General features: G+C 36.4%; 1 protein-coding gene across 1 annotated transcript in view; it reads right to left on the bottom strand.

Moving 5' to 3' along the window:
• Positions 1-17,842, bottom strand: part of LOC150090672 (uncharacterized) — a 46,269-nt gene that overhangs the window by 27,750 nt on the left and 677 nt on the right. The window lies entirely within an intron of this gene.

Here is a 17,842-nt window from a genome sequence, read left to right as displayed (position 1 = left end):
TACTACTGTTTAATTTAGGAAAGCAGATAAATTATTTTAAAGCAGCGAGTGCTCAAATGTTTTAATATTAGTAGTGTCAAAATGTCAGCACCAGTACAGCGTGCACGATGCCGCATGATATAGGCATCATCATGGTCATGCAACCACCCACAAGTCACTAACTGCCCGACGAATAGCAGATGCCATCTAGCCTGGTACCCATTCTTTCCCACTGTTCTTGGACCACAGACCAATGGAAACCATGCTTCAGAGCAGCGTTTCCCAAACTGGGGTCCATATACCAGTTCCAGGGGGCCAGAAAAATGGACCCTCTGGAACTGGTCAAATTATTCATTCTATGTATAGCAAATTGATGATAAATAAAGTTATTATTATATATTTATGTAAAAATAAGAATAGAATAAAGTTGAGTTGTTTTAAACATAAAACTTGGAATTTTCTTTTTAGAAAACCTAGTGTTCATATACAAGGTGTTTCAAAAATGATGGTCAATAATTTAAAGGTGAAAAGTACAAACTAAAATAAGCAAAAGAGTCCCAGTGAACATCGGGCCGCAAATGAACCGTTTGAGATAATGCACATTTTCTGTTAAGATCTGCCACTGACTATGGGAGCACTAGTTTAGCAAAAAGCTGTGAATCGTTTGCTAAGGGGTGGTTTTATTAAACACAAGATAATACATTTTTAATTTTTGGTTTCAACACCACAGGATTTTACAGATGTCACATGATGTTCTTTCTTTTAACACCCTTTCCTCAACATTAGGTGTTATGCTTCTGGGCCTACCTGCTCCCATGTTCTCTAAGGCACTGATGTACCATGATGAATGCGCACCTGTTGGGCTGCCTTCGGCGGGGAAATGCTTCTTGGTACAAATGTGCAGCCTCGAGTGCACTGCCGTTGGCTTTACCATACATGACGTGCATACTCTTCGTTGCTGTAACCTCTTTCCATGTTGACTATCCTTTGACAAGTACTAGTATGCCTGCTACGTCTCCGAGCACTGAGAGAGGGGAAATGGAGAGAATGAGCATAACCTAACCTAAACGAACAAGTCAGTGGTGGGGGGGGGGAGAGAGAGAGAGACATATGCATATATATTTTAGGGGTCCACAAACTTTTTTTGATTTTTGAAAGGGTCCGTAGATCTCAGTAGTTTGGGAACTACTGCTTTAGAGCTTGAGTCACGGTACATGGTCTACCATGTCTGATGGTCATGCCTGGGTGTGGCAAATGCCTGAATAAAGAAGACTGTATTATCCTAACAATGAAGTTTGGCAAAGGCAGCGTGATGGTTTGGGACTACTTTTCAGGGTTTGGGCTGGGACCAATGGTTGTTTTCGATAAAACCACAAATGTTGAGGTCTATCCATATGTCCTGGACAATAATTCATTACTTAGGTTGTGGCAGCACGTTGGGGAAGTCCTGTATCAACAGGACAACACTCTTGTTTCATACTGCTCATGTCTAGAGTCCCGATTTCAATCCTATCAAGAACCTCTGGGATGACTGGATCATTGAGTACAAGCAGAGAGTGCCCAAAAAACAGAGCTGAACTGGTTGCTACTTTGAAGACCAAATGGCAGAAAATATCAGGATTACAAAAACCTGGTGGAGAATGTTCTACAGAGACTACAGACCGTCATACAGGCTAAATGTTTCAGCATACATATTTTTTCATGCAAATAAAGGTTATCTGTAGACAGTAGTGTAGGAATGCCTTGGCACTAGGGCAGGTGCCAAGGGTGCCACTGACAGGCCACATCAATTTATTGCAAAGCTATTTCGACACCCGTGGCTAGATGTCGTCGCATCAGAATGAGAACAGAGGGCGGAGTAAAATTAATTTTTGCCAAATGGCATGTTTCCAGAGGGCAATTCAAGCCTGCATGCCAGTGTTCAATCGATGGGGGGGATTCACCCCAGTGGAATACCCCCCCCCCCGGTGAAAAATAGCAATTTTTATTTTAAAAAACACAGATTCAATAAATTTATGTCAAATAAACAACATGAAAAATCAGATCAACAGGGTGGTGCTTGTTAGGTGGTAGACACTAAAAATAAATCACTAAAATTCGAGACACAAAATTTTCAAAATAATCAAATGGGCAATATTTCTGGCTGCACAAATTGTAACTTAATGCCACTATTTCAAGTGTTCACATTTTTGTTTTATGGTTTTCAGTTTCCTTTTGTTTTCACACAAACGGTTTACTTGCAACTAATTCTTTGTTTGTATATCACAAACAAGATCGCAGGCCGTGAATAGGTTCCTGACAGATGCTGTTCTAATTATAGTGTCCTGCGGCTTTTGGGCAAGTCTGCAGCCACTAATTCAATTGTCAGCAGTTTCGCTTTATGGTCTTCACATTGCTTTTTTTTTTTTTTGTTTATTTCCCAAGAGTCTACTTGTGGCTAATTCTTTCTTTGTATACCGCAAACGAGACGGTTTGGTCGCAGCCTATAAACAATAAATTTTATAATATTTTTATTATATATGCATCTGTACTGTAATATTGCAAGTTTGCATGAAGATAAGCTGAGCACCCGAATGAGTTATTGGAAAAATTAATAAATGATTGATACACATGCAAAGAAAAAGCAAAGTAGAATAACATTATTACAATACAGTACTTGCATGTTTGATTATAAATTGTATAATTTTTTTTTTTTTTGCAAATTTTAATCAGTGATTTTCATATTAAACTGTGATTATTGTCAGTAATGTGGTTTTTGTGAACTGACTATTAGTATTTGGATGTTAAATAATAAATATTTCCTATTTTGTTTTCTCATATTCTCTTATAATAACATTCATAAATATGCATAATCTGTATATTTATATTTATGCATAAATATACAGATTTGTTTGAAACATATACATATGTTGTAAATATTAAATAATAATAAAAAAATATACATGTACCCCCTGAAGTTTACATCCCCCCCGGTGCTCTGGATTCAACACTGCTGCATGCATCCCTAAATCTAAGTACCACTGCATAGCAGCATAGATCTATTGGACATCCCAAACGTAACTTTGAAGAACCAATCAGGCGACCGCATCAGTGTGCTCGAATGCATAACAGTTCGCAATGAATGCATTGTGTACGTTTTACGTTACTGAATAAGTTAGAAGTTATAAATAATGTGTATAGTGTTTTTGTTCTTGCGATATAAACAGTTCATATTTATTTTAACACTCAAATATGTATATGCTCATGAACATTTGATTAACACTGAACGCCTCAACGAAGTTTTAAAAGCTGCAAACATTTCACGTTTAGAAGGTTTAATATCTTTGTTGCCCTCATTTTCTTCCTCTTGTCATCGATATTGTCACTATTTCTTAAATCTGAACTTTTTTTTTTGAAACTGTCCAAAATGTCGGAATCACTTGGATATTCAACTCCCGTGACCATGTAAACAGAAATAGAAACTTACAGCAAAGTGTGGAAGAGTCACTTCCGTGAAACAACAGGTGACTACTTGTAAAGAAAACCACTTTCTCCTAAATCTCTAACAGGATGCTTACAGTAGAAGATTGACCAGAGCCAACTGTCCGAATATGGAATATGCCTTGATCTGCCCCCCGGCTATGGATACATAGAAAGTAGTTCACCAGCTCGACTTCTCAGTATGTGGGACAGGTAGTTGGATCGGTTTTACTGATACCACTAAGTTGAAGATAGTAATTTCTTTAGTTTTTAATTCATGCTTAGCAACACCACTATTGCCTAAATTGCTTACAGGCCAGAGGTACGAACAATGAGTATCCACTTAAATCTCTTGTAATCCATTCGTTATATGAAAAATATTCTTCGCTGTACAGAAACTATTTTGAATGCAATTTCCAACAGAAAAGTAAAAAAAAAAAAAAAGTAAAAGTAAATTGCAGCCATTATCAATCCACTGCAGGATGAAAGCCTCTTCAACAATTCATGTTGAGGGAAATGGACCATAATCTGTCACGCTGGTCCAGTACGGGTTGGCAGATCAACCGTATTTAGCAGTCAGGAGCTTGAACCCCGGTTTACTCAAAGAGCGTGTGCCACTGCACTCCTGCTCATGACCACTCGGCTACGGAGGCCTTTTAAAAGGAAAAAGAGGAAATTTAAAAAAAATTCACTAAATATAAAAAAATCGCTATAAAGAAGTTCATTAAACATAGGTCCAACTTTAGTTATTATTGTTTATTATGATTTTACAAATTATTAGGTGACCATAATTCCTTGAGGCCAAAACGGGAAAGAGAACGATGAAAACGGGACAATGAACGAGCTGATGCTTTGAATTGAATTCAAAGTTTTCTCAGCATCCTTATGTTTCTGGCTACATAGATGTTGGTTAATGTCACTCCTACTTCCACGAACAACAGAAAAATAAAAATTTCAATGTTGACAAACCAATTTTGTTTTATCACTATACCAATTGTCCAGTTTAATAAATTTGAATTCTTTTTGAAGGTCTTCATTAAATGCGTTATTTCTTTTTTTTTGACATTGAGGCTTAAAACTTTTAAAATTATAAAATAAAAAAAACTTTCAAGTGTATGTGATAACCGACAAGCACACAAAACAAATTCAGACTACTGACACGTAACACATTGTTGAATTGATGTGAAAAGCCTATTACAAAAATTGTCCGTCTATTTCAGTCGTATTGGTAACCACTGGCAGATGGAATTCTCTGCATTTGATCAATGTGTCTCTACCTGTGGTTACACGAATGACTACTACCCACAATAGCAGCCATTCTACGACATAATTACGATTATAGGTTATGTTGTGCCAATATTTAAGCATTTTTAAATTTATTTTTTAAAAAAATGGGGACAAAAATGACATTTTAACTAAAACAACGGGATGTCGACACAGAGAAAAAATTACACCGTTCCTTTGAAAATGGGATATATGGTCAGCCTAGAAATTATTGAAACATGGCACGTAGCCACGAATTTGCCAAGGGCGCCAGAAACCTAGCTACACCTCTGTCTGTAGATATGCAAGTATCTGAATATTAATAGCAGGACAGTACAGGGCACTAGCCCAAAAAAAAAAAAAAAAAATCCAAATTCCTTCCGATAATCTGATTAAAACCTTCCTTAAATTTATTCAAACTATCCGCACCTTCAAAAAATTAGGTGAAAATTTATTCTAATAGTTTATTACGCTTTGGCTGCATGTAAATTGCTGTCCACCTATTCTGCAACCATCCTTTTCCAATTTGAATTTATGCCCCTTTGCGTGTTTCAGCCAAAAAGGGGAAGATGCCATTGGCATTCAGTTCACTTAACCCTTTTAAAGCCTTATACACTTCAATTAGGTCACCACACAGATGTCTAGTTTCTGGAGACTGCAATTTACAGAACCCCCATCTTTCTTGGTAAGAATATCCTCTTGTGCCCTCCAACTAATCTATGTCCTTCCTAAATTTAGATTTCCAAACATGTATGCAGTATTCCAGATGTGGCCTAACCATTGACTTATAAAATGGGATAATCTCTGTAGGCAAAGTTTTTACCATATATCACCGACAGAACCTTATGGGCTATTTTAGCAGCTTGTTGTTACACATGGGCTATTTTAGCAGCTTGTTGTTGTACAGATTGACATAATTCTCTGAGCGCTGCTCAGAGAATTTCATGTCAGTCTGTACAATTTCTCATAGATCTTTTTCATACTCCAATAGCATCAGTTGGTGCCACCCATTTGATATGTTATTCTGGGATTACTTGCCACCCAAATACAGCAACTTTGCATTTACCACTGCTAAAACCTCAATTGCCATTTTCCAGCACATCTGCAGAGTTTATCTAGATCCTCTTGAAGTACCATACCCTGATTAGTGTCATTAACCAGTGTGCCCACCTTTTTATCATCGGTAAACTTAAAATATGAAATTTGAAATTTCTACATCAATATCATTAATAAATTAATATTACTTGGTGGTTAGAAAATAAGTTTCCCAATTCAGGAGACCCTAGTGTCAAAACGGTTAGAATTTGCACTGTGAAAATCAGTGGGTATGTCATTTAGGGTATGGGGAAGAGATTTGTAGTAGAAAAAAAATTTGTTCAAATTTCCGCTGCCAAGGAAAAAAAAAAATGGCACATATGTAAAAGTTGCCATTTAAAAAAGGAACGTGCTCTTTTAGTAAAACTGTTCTATCAGAATAATAGTAATGCTAATGCAGTACTACGTGAATATCAGAAACTTAAAAGGTTTGCATAAAGGACCTTTGACGTCAATGGGGCTTTGAAAACTAATAAAGTAATTTGAAGTGACCAGGGAGTTAGATGTAATTTCAGGCAGGGGACGAACATGTATTGGAACAGGGGTAGTGGATGAAGTGGCGGTTGCAATGGCCTCCAGGTCAGAATGCGAAACACTATCAGTCAGTAGTGCCAGAGGTGTGTCAAGAGACTTGAACCTTCCTTGGTCTACTGTATGTAAAGTGTTTCGAATAATTTTACACTGATTCCCGTACAAGAACTAAAGTCTTGTGATCAGCAACAACAACAAATAGATTTCTGCTCTACGATTTCTGGCTCATATGGAACTTGACGATACATGGGCTCGAATGATCTTGTGGTCTGATGAGGCACATTTCACTCTTCATGAGGCTATAAATGCACAAAACTGCCGAATATGGGGAACTTCTCGTCCATCTGTTGTGCATGAAAGACCACTACAAAGTCCATACGTTACAGTATGGTGTGGATTCACAGCAGAGTTTATAATCGGACCATTTTTCTTTGAAGAAGCTACACCTCATGGCCCTGTAAGGTGTATGGTAACTAGTGCACGGTACTGCGCTCTTCTAAGAGATCACATTATTCCTGCTCTGCAAGAAAGGTAATGCTTGGAGACCGTAGTGTTCATGCAAGATGGTGCCCATCACCACGTTGGTCAACAAAGGAAGGAACTGCTCCGTTCAGCATTCAGAAACGATTGCATCATTTCTAGAGATTTTTTGCAGTTCTGGCCAGCCCAATCAGCAGATCTCAATCCCTATTGATTTCTGGCTATGGAGATACCTAAAAGACGGAGTTTACCATGGCAGCATACAGACATTTGTCAATTTGAAAGCAAGCAAGCATTAAACAGCATGTAGCCAACATCCCCAAAGAGATGCTATGAGAAACTGTGTTGCACTAAGTCCTGTTTTCAGTATGTCATCTCAAGTGAAGGAAAGCACATAGAATAATATCTGTAAATTTATAAGTTCTGATATTAAAATCTAATCCTAAGTTAAATATTCCATCTCATGCTTGCAGTGCCAATTTCTCCTCTGGTGGCAGAAATATGAACTAATTTTTCTTCTTCTACAAATTGATTCCACATACCCTAAATGACGTACCCACTGATTTTCACAGTGCTATCTCTAACAGTTTTGACACTAGCATCTCCTGAATAGGGAAATTTATTTCATAACAACCCAGTATATATATATATATATATATATAAAACAGTTAAGGGGCACAACACTTATTCCTGTGGCACTCCACTTTTCACATTAGTCCGGGAACAGCAATGGCCATTTATAACCATCTCTCTGCTACAACTGAGCCAACCGACAGAGAGTGATAATCAGTAGACACTGCTCTTCGTGGACAAATGTTATTAGTGGAGTTCCCCAAGATTCGGTGTTGGGCCCATTGTTGTTTTGTGTATTTATCAATGATATTGATGAAGGTATATCAGATTTAATGTCCAAGTTTTCAGATGATAAAAAGATTGGCAGGGTTGTTAACGACAGTATGCTACTCCAACTGATCTAGATAAGTGGGGAAAATGGGGCTGAGAAGTGGCAACTGAAGTTTAACATTAACAAATGAAAAGTACTGCATATGAGCAGCAATAACTGAAGAGAAACGTACCAACTGTGTGGTACTACACTCAGGGAAGTGGAAAGTGAAAAAGACCTGGAGGTAACTGTGCAGTCAAATATTTAGTTGGCTGAGCTGTGCAGATGGGCTCCCAGGGCAGGTCATGGAGTCTTGTCAATGATATATAAGAATTTGGCTAGCAGGGACAGGGAGGTGACTATCCCGTTGTACAAAGCAATGGTCAGGCCATACCTAGAGTACTGTGTACAGGTGTTGAAGCCTCATTTTAGGAAGGATGTAGAGTTGCTAGAACGAGTACAGTCAGAACTCGTATAGCACGATAGTTGTGTTCCTAGAAACCCTCGTGCAATATAAACAACAGGCCCTATGGGAAAAATAGGGTTAGGTGCTGGCCACCCAAGATTGAACACACATTGGTAACCAAAACGTTACCAAACACAATAAATAATTGTAATAAAATACTTACGTATTTTATAAAGATTAAAATACGTAATAAAAATAATATTATAATTTTTATAATATTTTTTATTATTATTATATTATATTTTATTATAATATAAATTATAAAAAATAAAATAATAAAAAATACTTACGTATTTTATTACGACTATTACGTCATAAAATATTGCTAATGCTTTTGCTTCTATCGTAAGCAAACTGGTTTTTTATTTGATTTTCTATCCAAACAGATGACAGCCGTTCCATCTCTTCCAATTCTCTGTGTCTTAATCTAATGGATTTTAATTACACTTTGAGTTGGTCCTCCTATGAAAGTTGTTTTTATTTTCTCTGCATTCTTTGTAATTCTCGGCGTTACCTCATTTAGGTCTGTAGCACGTGCAATATCACATGGTTTTTCATTTCGCTCAAAGCGTTTCACAATTTCATATTTTTTCTCTATCGACAGAGGCGGACTGGCCGTAAGCCTTACCGGGGAAACCCCAGTGGGCAGGAGGCCGGTGTGATTTTGGCCACAAACCATAGTATGAGGCCACTACAGATTTTCTCGGGTAAGAATTTTTGACCCAGTCCGCCTCTGTTTATCGATATTGCTTTTCTTTTTCTCTCTGAATCTGCAGTGTCTTCACCAGGACGCTTTCTTTTCACACCGTTTAAGTATTTTACTCATTTTTATGGAATAAAGCACAATTACAAAACGAGGAGGCACGCTTGATACACATAAACAAAGCTGCACGCGTGTAGCAACTGAATAAACAACACCGTAAAGGCAGAGATACACTATTAACACTCCACATTTTACTAAAGCACATTTCTAGGGGTTACTACCATAAAACAAAAACAATTTCCAGTTGCGTTCCTGCTAGTGGAATTTGTTATAAACTGGTAGAAACTCGATCTAATTACATTTGCGACTATGCCGATAGCTGGAATTGTGTGGGTTTTACCTTATTATGGTGAAATGTGTTTCTCCTTCACTGATATAAAAAACATAAATACATTTTCAGAATCTTCTCTTCATTCCTATCGTGTTGCGTTCAGTTGGGGTGAGTCTGCGTTCGACTGCCATTTCTTGTAAAAACGAAGGCGAATCGTGCATAAGCGAATTCGGTTCGTGTTATATAAGATATCGTTCCCCTATTTATAAATCGTGTATGATCGAATTCGTGTAGTGTAAACACGTGTTATACGAGGACTGACTGTACAAAGAGGGGCAATAAGATTGGTAAGGGGAACAAAGGGGTGCTCTTACCAGAAAGGCTTAAGTTCTGCAAGCAAGCTGAATGCTGATGGGATTCTTCCTCTTGCTCAGACGAAGAACCTGAGGGGGCACAGTTTCAAATTGAGGAAAGATATTTGTAGAATTGATGTGCAGAAATTTTCCTTTAGCCAGTGGGTAGCTGACTGGTGGAACAGGCTTCCATCTTTTGTTGTGGAAGCTAATAGCCTAAATAAATTTAAGTCTGAGCTGGACAGGCATTTGGAACAAATGGAGGGGTGAAATGGGAGTTTTTTTTTTTTTTTTTGGCTGATGGTGCATAAGCTGGCTTTCTTGCATCATATGCCCCTACTAATGCTAATATCTACGCATGCATTTTTCTTCTCTGCCACTTAGCTCACCAATTCATCTGACATCCACTTGGGTGTAAATCTTGAACAATATATCTTATTTGGTATAAAATGCTTATTAGCCTTTATCATTACTTCTCTGAACACTTCCCATTTGGCATTTACATTTTTCATCATCAGTTGATCCTACTAAATAGGGTTTAAAAAAAATATTTGAGCTCATTATAATCATCTTTGTGAAAACAAAAATCCTTCCCTTTACAGGAGTTATATCTTTGTCTAAATCCTTAATACGCTATAATCACTGCCACCTAAAGGTTCCTTTACTCGAAGATGCTCACTGGCTGAAAGCAATGCTGTCTCCAATGAACCCACAACATATTCTGGGAGGAGCAGGTGGTCATAATCATAAAAACGCAGGATATTCAAATATATATATCGATAAATTAAATTCTGAGAAAAGCAAAGGGAATGATTTTAATAATCAGCATTTACTTTATTTTGAGTACACAATGAAAATAGTAGATTCCATATTAGCAGCATGTGACACTCCTTTTAGCAGATAGTTGTTCAAAGTTGGGTGTATACGACTGCATTCCAGCTCTTAGATAGTCATTTAGATATATGGCATTTAATCTTAAGTTGTTGATTTTGTTCTTCAAGCAGCGATATACAAATTGGGCAATTCTATATTACCAATGTTCAAAAAATTTTCTTCTTTTGCTTGGGATTTTAAACTTACATCGTTTTGTCAATTATTAGTTGAGATCTTCTAGTTGAGATCTTCAACTTCCAGAAAAGTCTGTATTGAACCTATCTACAGAGAAAAATGAACTCAGATAAAAGAAATTGTGGGTTCAATGTCACACTGAAAAATCTTTTGTTGAATTGGTTTTCAAAAATTTGTAGTATGTCAATGAAGTCAAACATCAGTATCATTTTCTCTAATATGTTGCTCAACGTGTAGAAAACACTGAAGATATTCCTTTTCGAGCTTATAAAAAAAAATAAGCTTTTCTAGCTTATTTTTTTTTTTGCATAGAAAGGACTTGAATTTGAGACAAAAAAAAAAAAAAAAAAAGGTTAAACTCACTATTTCAGCTACATTTTTTCCTTTTCATAATGTATTCATGTTTGTAACTATGACCAAGCATGACAGGAGGGACTATATGCTGAAAGCTTTATTGATTACTTCAACACTTGAAGAACTGCAAGACTTTTTTGAGGGGGGGGGGGGTTAACTTTATCAGCATGGCAAACAAAATAGCTAGAAATAGCTGTTCTGCTGAAGAAATATGTTTGAACAGAGGAGATTCAAGAGTATCTTCTGATGTCACCGAGGAGACATTAGTATTAGCAGTGACATACAGTGCAAGAAAGCAAGCTTATATAGCATCAGCCAGGAAAAAAAAAAAAAAAAAACACCCTTTCCTGCTTCACCCATCCATTCACTCCTTTGAAGTTCAGCCTTGAATTTATTTAAGCTGTCAACTTCCACAACGACAGATGGAAGTTTGTTCCAACAATCAACCTACCAGCCACAGGCTAAAGGAAAATTTCCGCACATCTTTCTGCAACTGTCTTTCCTCAATTTGAATCTATGCCCCCCCCCCCCCCCCCAAGGTGTGGAATCTGAGCAAGAGGTGGAATCCCATCAGCATTGAGCCTGTTCAAACCATTCAAGGCCTTATATACACCTCAACCAGATCGCCTTACGGGTGCCTAGTCTCCAGACACTGCAACTTGTAGAACTTAAGCCTTTTTTTGGTAACAGCAACCCTTGTTCCACTCACTAATCTCGCTGCCCTTCTCTGTACTCGTTCCAGCAGCTCTACATCTTTCCTAAAGTGAGGCCTCTAGACCTGTATGCAGTACTCAAGATGTGGCCTGACCACTGCCTTATACAAGGTGATAATCACCTCCTTATCCCTGCTAGAAAAATTCCTTTTAGGATTCTGAGAAACAGATTTGAATTTTTGTGATAATATCGGTCAATAACTTGCACACATCAAAAAAGCCAAAGTGTTCTGATATTGTAGAGATGTATCAAGGACAGCATGATTCTAAATGAACAAGAAGCTAATTCTAAGACCTTAAGTAAATATAGCATGAAGAGGATGCAGAAGTAGATAAATAATTAAATAAGAGAAGACAAAAAAAAAAAAAAAAAAAAAAGCATAAGACACTTATAGAATGATGAAAAGCACTAAAACACCTAAATTACTTTAAGATACATGTCAGGGTAGTAAACAATACAAAAATAAATTTCCATTTATTCCTGATATGCCCGAGGCCAAAAGAGTTTATATATTATAACTGCAAATATACTGAATTAATTATTAAGGATTTGGCACCACAGTTCAGTCTCGTCACATGTAGCTATGCATGACCACTACTGGATGAAGGTCATGTAGGGCAATGTCAGGAGTATTGTGAATAAAATGAGTGAGTCTGAAATAATAGTTATTATTATTAGCCATATGGGGGGAGAGGGAGGCAATAGCCAAGAAAGAGAAGAATGATGACATCCAGCTCAGAACCCTGGGTGTGCCAAGCCCATACTCACCAGATGCGAGTCTCTGGGATGACAACTAATGCCAACATAATTGGGCTAATGGAAACTTGGTGTCACCCAGAAATATGGGATGATGAGTTTTATTTAGCGAGGGAAGGGGTGAAATTGGGTGGGGTCACATTTATCTGTCAAAAACAGTTTGTGTACGACAAGGGAATGCCTAGATTTGAAGTTAATATCGTGCCACCACTGAGTTGGTATGGTGTGAGTGAATGTAAAATTGTAAGTAGTGAGTAAAAGTAAATGAGACTGGGGGGGGGAGACCTAAAAGTATGGATGAGACCTATACACAGATGGAATAGAGTAAATAAGAGTTCCATGTTCTAGATTTCAATCTGCCTTTTATTGATTGGAACAACTGGCACCATAAGGACCAAAATTTTAAACCAAATAGATGGTTGATATCTATGCCAGCCTGTTAGGAAGTACTCAGGTCAAGAATATTCTGGACCTGATCATCTCCCATATTTCTTATAGTATCATAGGGGGGACAGTACAAGAGCCTTTATTGGGAAGTGATCACAAAGTGTTAAAAAGTGGTTGGTGAGTATAGTCTCAGTTGTTTAAAATGTAAAGGTAGGGGCTTTAATTTCAAGAAAGTGAACTATGACAGTGACCTCTATCAACTTGACTGCCATAATGGAAGCCCTGAATACATATATACCATTAAGAAAATACAGCAAGACGAAAATGCAGAAGTGGATAAATAAGGAACTGAATACTTTAATAGAGCAAAAAAAGATAGCATGGGACAGTTATGGAATGAGACACTGAAACAACATATAACAGTTATAAGTTGGTCTATAACAGTAGCACAAAAATGGTTGGGCTGGCAAAGGCTGACTGTGAGAAATCACTGACAACCACCAAAAGGGGGAAAGTTTTAACCTTGTATTAACAGAAACAAGCAAATCTGAATGATCCCTTGCATAATGGTTGTGGGAAAGTCAGCACTGATAATCCAGTTGATGCAACTGGTAACTGGATGGGTGCTTGGTATTTGCCATATGGTGCAAGGAAGCCATAGGTTTTGCTGTACCAGAAGAGAAAAAAAAAAAAAAAAAAACCCCTTCTCACATATTCCACTCATTGCACAGGTTCTAATCCAGTTAACTTTGAATTTTCCCAATCTGTCAGACTCAAGTAACATGGAGATAACTTATTCCAGTGATTTACAACTTGCTGGCTAAAAGAAAACTGCCAATCCAGTATGTTCACTGGTTTTATTATCATTTATAACCATTAATATTTGACCTTTATTTGTGAACTATGATGAGCATATGGGTGCCATTTTGCTGATTTTACCAAGTACATTGCCCTCTTTGGACCTTTCTGTGGTTGTATCAACTTATATTTGTTGTAGACTTTGGTTATTTCATCAGTAACTTCAATGCTTTCTTTTTTGTTCTATCAAACTGGCCAGCTCTGTATTCATCCATCTTGGCATCCTACTCATGCTATATTTTCTTAATGATATACATGTATTATGCCTTCTGTGACTACTTCTTTATAAGATGTTCCATAGTTCCCCTGTATGAAATTAAAACCCATACAGTTATTTTTAACAACTGTAACCTCATTTTTAAATTGGCCAACTTAGAAACTGCATAAACCCTTAGCTTCCTACTGAAGGCTAAGGGTTCCTTTATGGTCAGTGCTATGAATATTATCTGGAAGGCGATTATCAGGTCTAGACTATTCTTGCCACTAGTACTTTCCACCTTTCTTTGGTTCCATATAAATTGAGATTTAAAGTTAGGTGGATTTAATTTCCAGATCTAACATAGGTAGAGCAGCAGAACAAGTACGTATATATCCGGCGCCTCCGTAGCCAGGTGGGCAGGAGCAGCAGTGCGTAGCACACGCTTCTTGATTAGACCAGGGTTCAAGCCTGTGACCACCAAATATGGAGGATGCGGAAAGGTCAGGGAATGACCACCGCATATCCCGGAGCAATATGGCCTTAGTTGCTAATGCTCCTAAAAACCAAATAACAAACAAACAAACAACGTATATATCCAGTCTACTGAAGAAGCACTGGACTTGTTTATTTAAAAATTTTCTCCCTTGCAGCAAGTTTCACTCCCACTTGTTCCAATCAGTAAGGGGCAAATTGAAACCACAAATAAGAGCATTTACCCTTGTTGTTCATTCCATCTGTATATAGAGGCTCTCGTCATACTCTTCACAATCTTCTGGTCTACAACAGCATTTCTCTACCTATTTTGCAAAGTACTTCCTTTTCAAAATAATATAAGTAGTCGCAGTATCTTAATGTTCAGATATATATTTTTTTGCTCTACGGTTGCACGAAGTTTGTTTCGATATTAAACAATTTACATATACGATAGCTGGATGGGGGAAAAAATTGCCCATAGGTAATAAACTTGCTATGGTACTTAACATTGTAAATATGATAAATAAAATAAAAAAATATATAAGCATAAAACAAGCCTTTTTTTTATACATACATATATTTTTATACAAACACCATTGAACAGTGAACAATAAAATTACAAGAAAAATTATAATTAAATTTAACATACAGTAAACTCTTTAAAATTCCATAGCCATGAGGATTAAGAGGTGTCAAATTTTAAAATATTTTGGATTTCTGAGGGTTATATCTAGTGGTTGGCCAGTTATATCTGTTGGAGAAGCACATTCCATTGAATATTAAAACTGACAACCAAACTTATTTACATCTGTAATCATTTATAATTACTAAAAAATAGTACTAGTGGTTAAAATATAAATAGCATTTTGGTTTGTTAAATGTAAACAAATAACAATACACAGTCATAGCAAATGTCATGTACTATAATGTTAATTTTAAATGCATGCCTATTATACTATCAAACAGAATATCAATGTGGTTAAAATACTTAAATACACTGTATTTTCAATTTGGAGGATAAAAAAAAATAAAAAAATAAAGCTTTTCTTCATTATAATTATTTCTTAAGAAATAATTATAACGGGGTATAGGCAATATTTAATTTACATGACATTTTGATAATACGCTGTAAAGAAATTCAATTTCTGCACGTATTTAACAAAGATCAAGTTCTGTTTTTGTCCCCATTATAACTGTAGAAAAGAGAAAACAGACAACTCACTAAGCCTTCTTCAATAGCACTGGTGCAAGGCAGGAAGCCAAATGGACAATAACCTTGAGGTACCCATTGTTTTTTCCTACCTCAGTCATGTAGCTGGCAAACTATGGTTAGTTATAATAGCAGTAAAACTGTAGTTTATGTGGAATTAAATCTATTCCTGGTGTGCATAATTAAGCACCTATTCATGAAAGTGATTACCCATAGATTTAATGAAGCATTCGTTTTTACAGCTGTACCCACACTGGACATTTTCTGTTTCTTCATTCGTTGTTCTAAAGTGATACAAAACTGGTCACCAGCTCATAAATGATGTATGACCAAACACAACTGTAATTTGTAATATAGGCAAAGCTATATGGCCTCTGAGAATTATATAAGAGGTCTGCAGGAATTTGTCCTTTGATATTTTTACAGCTAGTAGGATTTAAATAGCATATAACTTAATTCTCACTGAAGAACAAGCTTGCCAGAACAAATGAGTTGCCCTGATATTGTACTATTTTAAAACAGATGGCCTCACAAAAGGGTTAATTGGCCATTTTTTTAAAAGATGAGATACTGCTATGACAGCCTATGACCAGTTAGTCCCTGTTTCGGGACTAACTGGTCTCTCATCAAATAACAGGTGGACAACACTCAGACAAAATAGATAGCTTTAGCTATATTGAAGCTCTGATTTCTTATATGGCATGGCAACTCAAATTGAACAACTTCACAACTGTTTTATCTGGGTGTTATTACCAGACCATACCTGCTATTTGATTAGAGACCAATTATTCACAAAAGAGGCTGTCATAGCAGTATCAACCTTTAAACAAATGGCCAGTTAACCTTTTGGCAAGGCCATTTTTTAAAAAATGCCAACAAGTGCAAAATCAGGGCACCTCAATGCAAAGAGAGGTTTGTTCTGTTGTGAGAATTAAGACTATTGCATTATCTTTGCAATTTAAATCCTGCTGACTGCGAAAACAGATGGAAGGACAAGGATGTGCTACAAATATCTATAAAAAAGAGAAATATCTTTTTTTGCAAGTATTCTTAAAGACAGATGTGATCATTGCTATGAGTGCAGTATTGTACTTTCTTTTTTTTGTAAAATGTGCCAAATTTTAAAGAATTCTATATTGTAAAGTAAAGGATTTTACTGAGGTTACTGTATAAATTTGTTTCATCAGTGAAATAAACCACCCAATCATGATACTACTTTCACCTGATCATTTCATAAAAATCATGAAATTAAATAATTTGTAATTACAAAATTATTAAGCAGTAATTATTATGTAGTAATTACAAAATAATTTGTAATTACAAAATTATTAAGCATAAATATTGTGCAATGTGGCTAGTAATCTATTTCTCAATGTAGCTTTTAAGTAAGACACACTCCAACCTTGCTTCATTAGGAAGCTACACATTTTATAACAGGGGTACATATATTTATTAAATACTGTAGAATGTAGAAAATATATATCAGAAAAAAGTAGAATGCCTATCATCACACTGGCTCTGAAGGTAGTAGTACTGTGTTTCAAACAAACTTTCCCTGATATATGTGAGCAGTGACAAGGGGGGGAGAGAAATCTATGTGATACTAAGGTATCAGATGATCCTAAGGTTTCAGACTGACAGCATACCAATAACATTCAATACAGGGAACACTATAAATATATTTCTGTTTATACTGTGGCCAGACAAGCTTACAATTTCATTATAAGTGTTTTATTTCAGTGATTTACTACAGCAACAGCTAATAATACGCTATAGGAGAAGTCCACAAGTGTGGGGTTTGTCTCCGCCCCCAGGGAACACCCTCGGTTTGGGGGGAGCGTGCTGTTTTATTTCGATTTTATTTCTATCTTTGGAACTGAAATAAAACTGTTGTAAGTAAACAATGATTTATAAAACTGAAGTAAGTTGATTTACAAAATTAAGTATACATTATTATATATTCATAATAGTTATTATCACAGATAAATTTCATATCAGATCTGTTTATTTTCACTTGTTCTGGAAAGAGGGCACAAGGTATAAAAGTTTGTTAACGGATAGACATACACTTATAATTTACATTGTACTACATCGTGAGCTAGAAACTCTACACACGTTTATTTTGATCACAAATTCCAGCATTGCGAGATTCAGTGTTCGGGTTGAATCTCGCAATGTGAGAATTTGCATTCGCCTATTACCCCATGTCCATTTCTTATTATTATTCTGTATTACGTAAGCATAATTTATATGGGGGAAGAAACAAGAACTTGTATTTC

This window comes from Mastigoproctus giganteus, chromosome 1, assembly GCF_048544385.1.
Source record: "Mastigoproctus giganteus isolate SK-2022 chromosome 1, ASM4854438v1, whole genome shotgun sequence".
Classification (NCBI taxonomy): domain Eukaryota; kingdom Metazoa; phylum Arthropoda; class Arachnida; order Uropygi; family Thelyphonidae; genus Mastigoproctus; species Mastigoproctus giganteus.
This window is presented reverse-complemented; position numbering and strand designations above follow the sequence as displayed.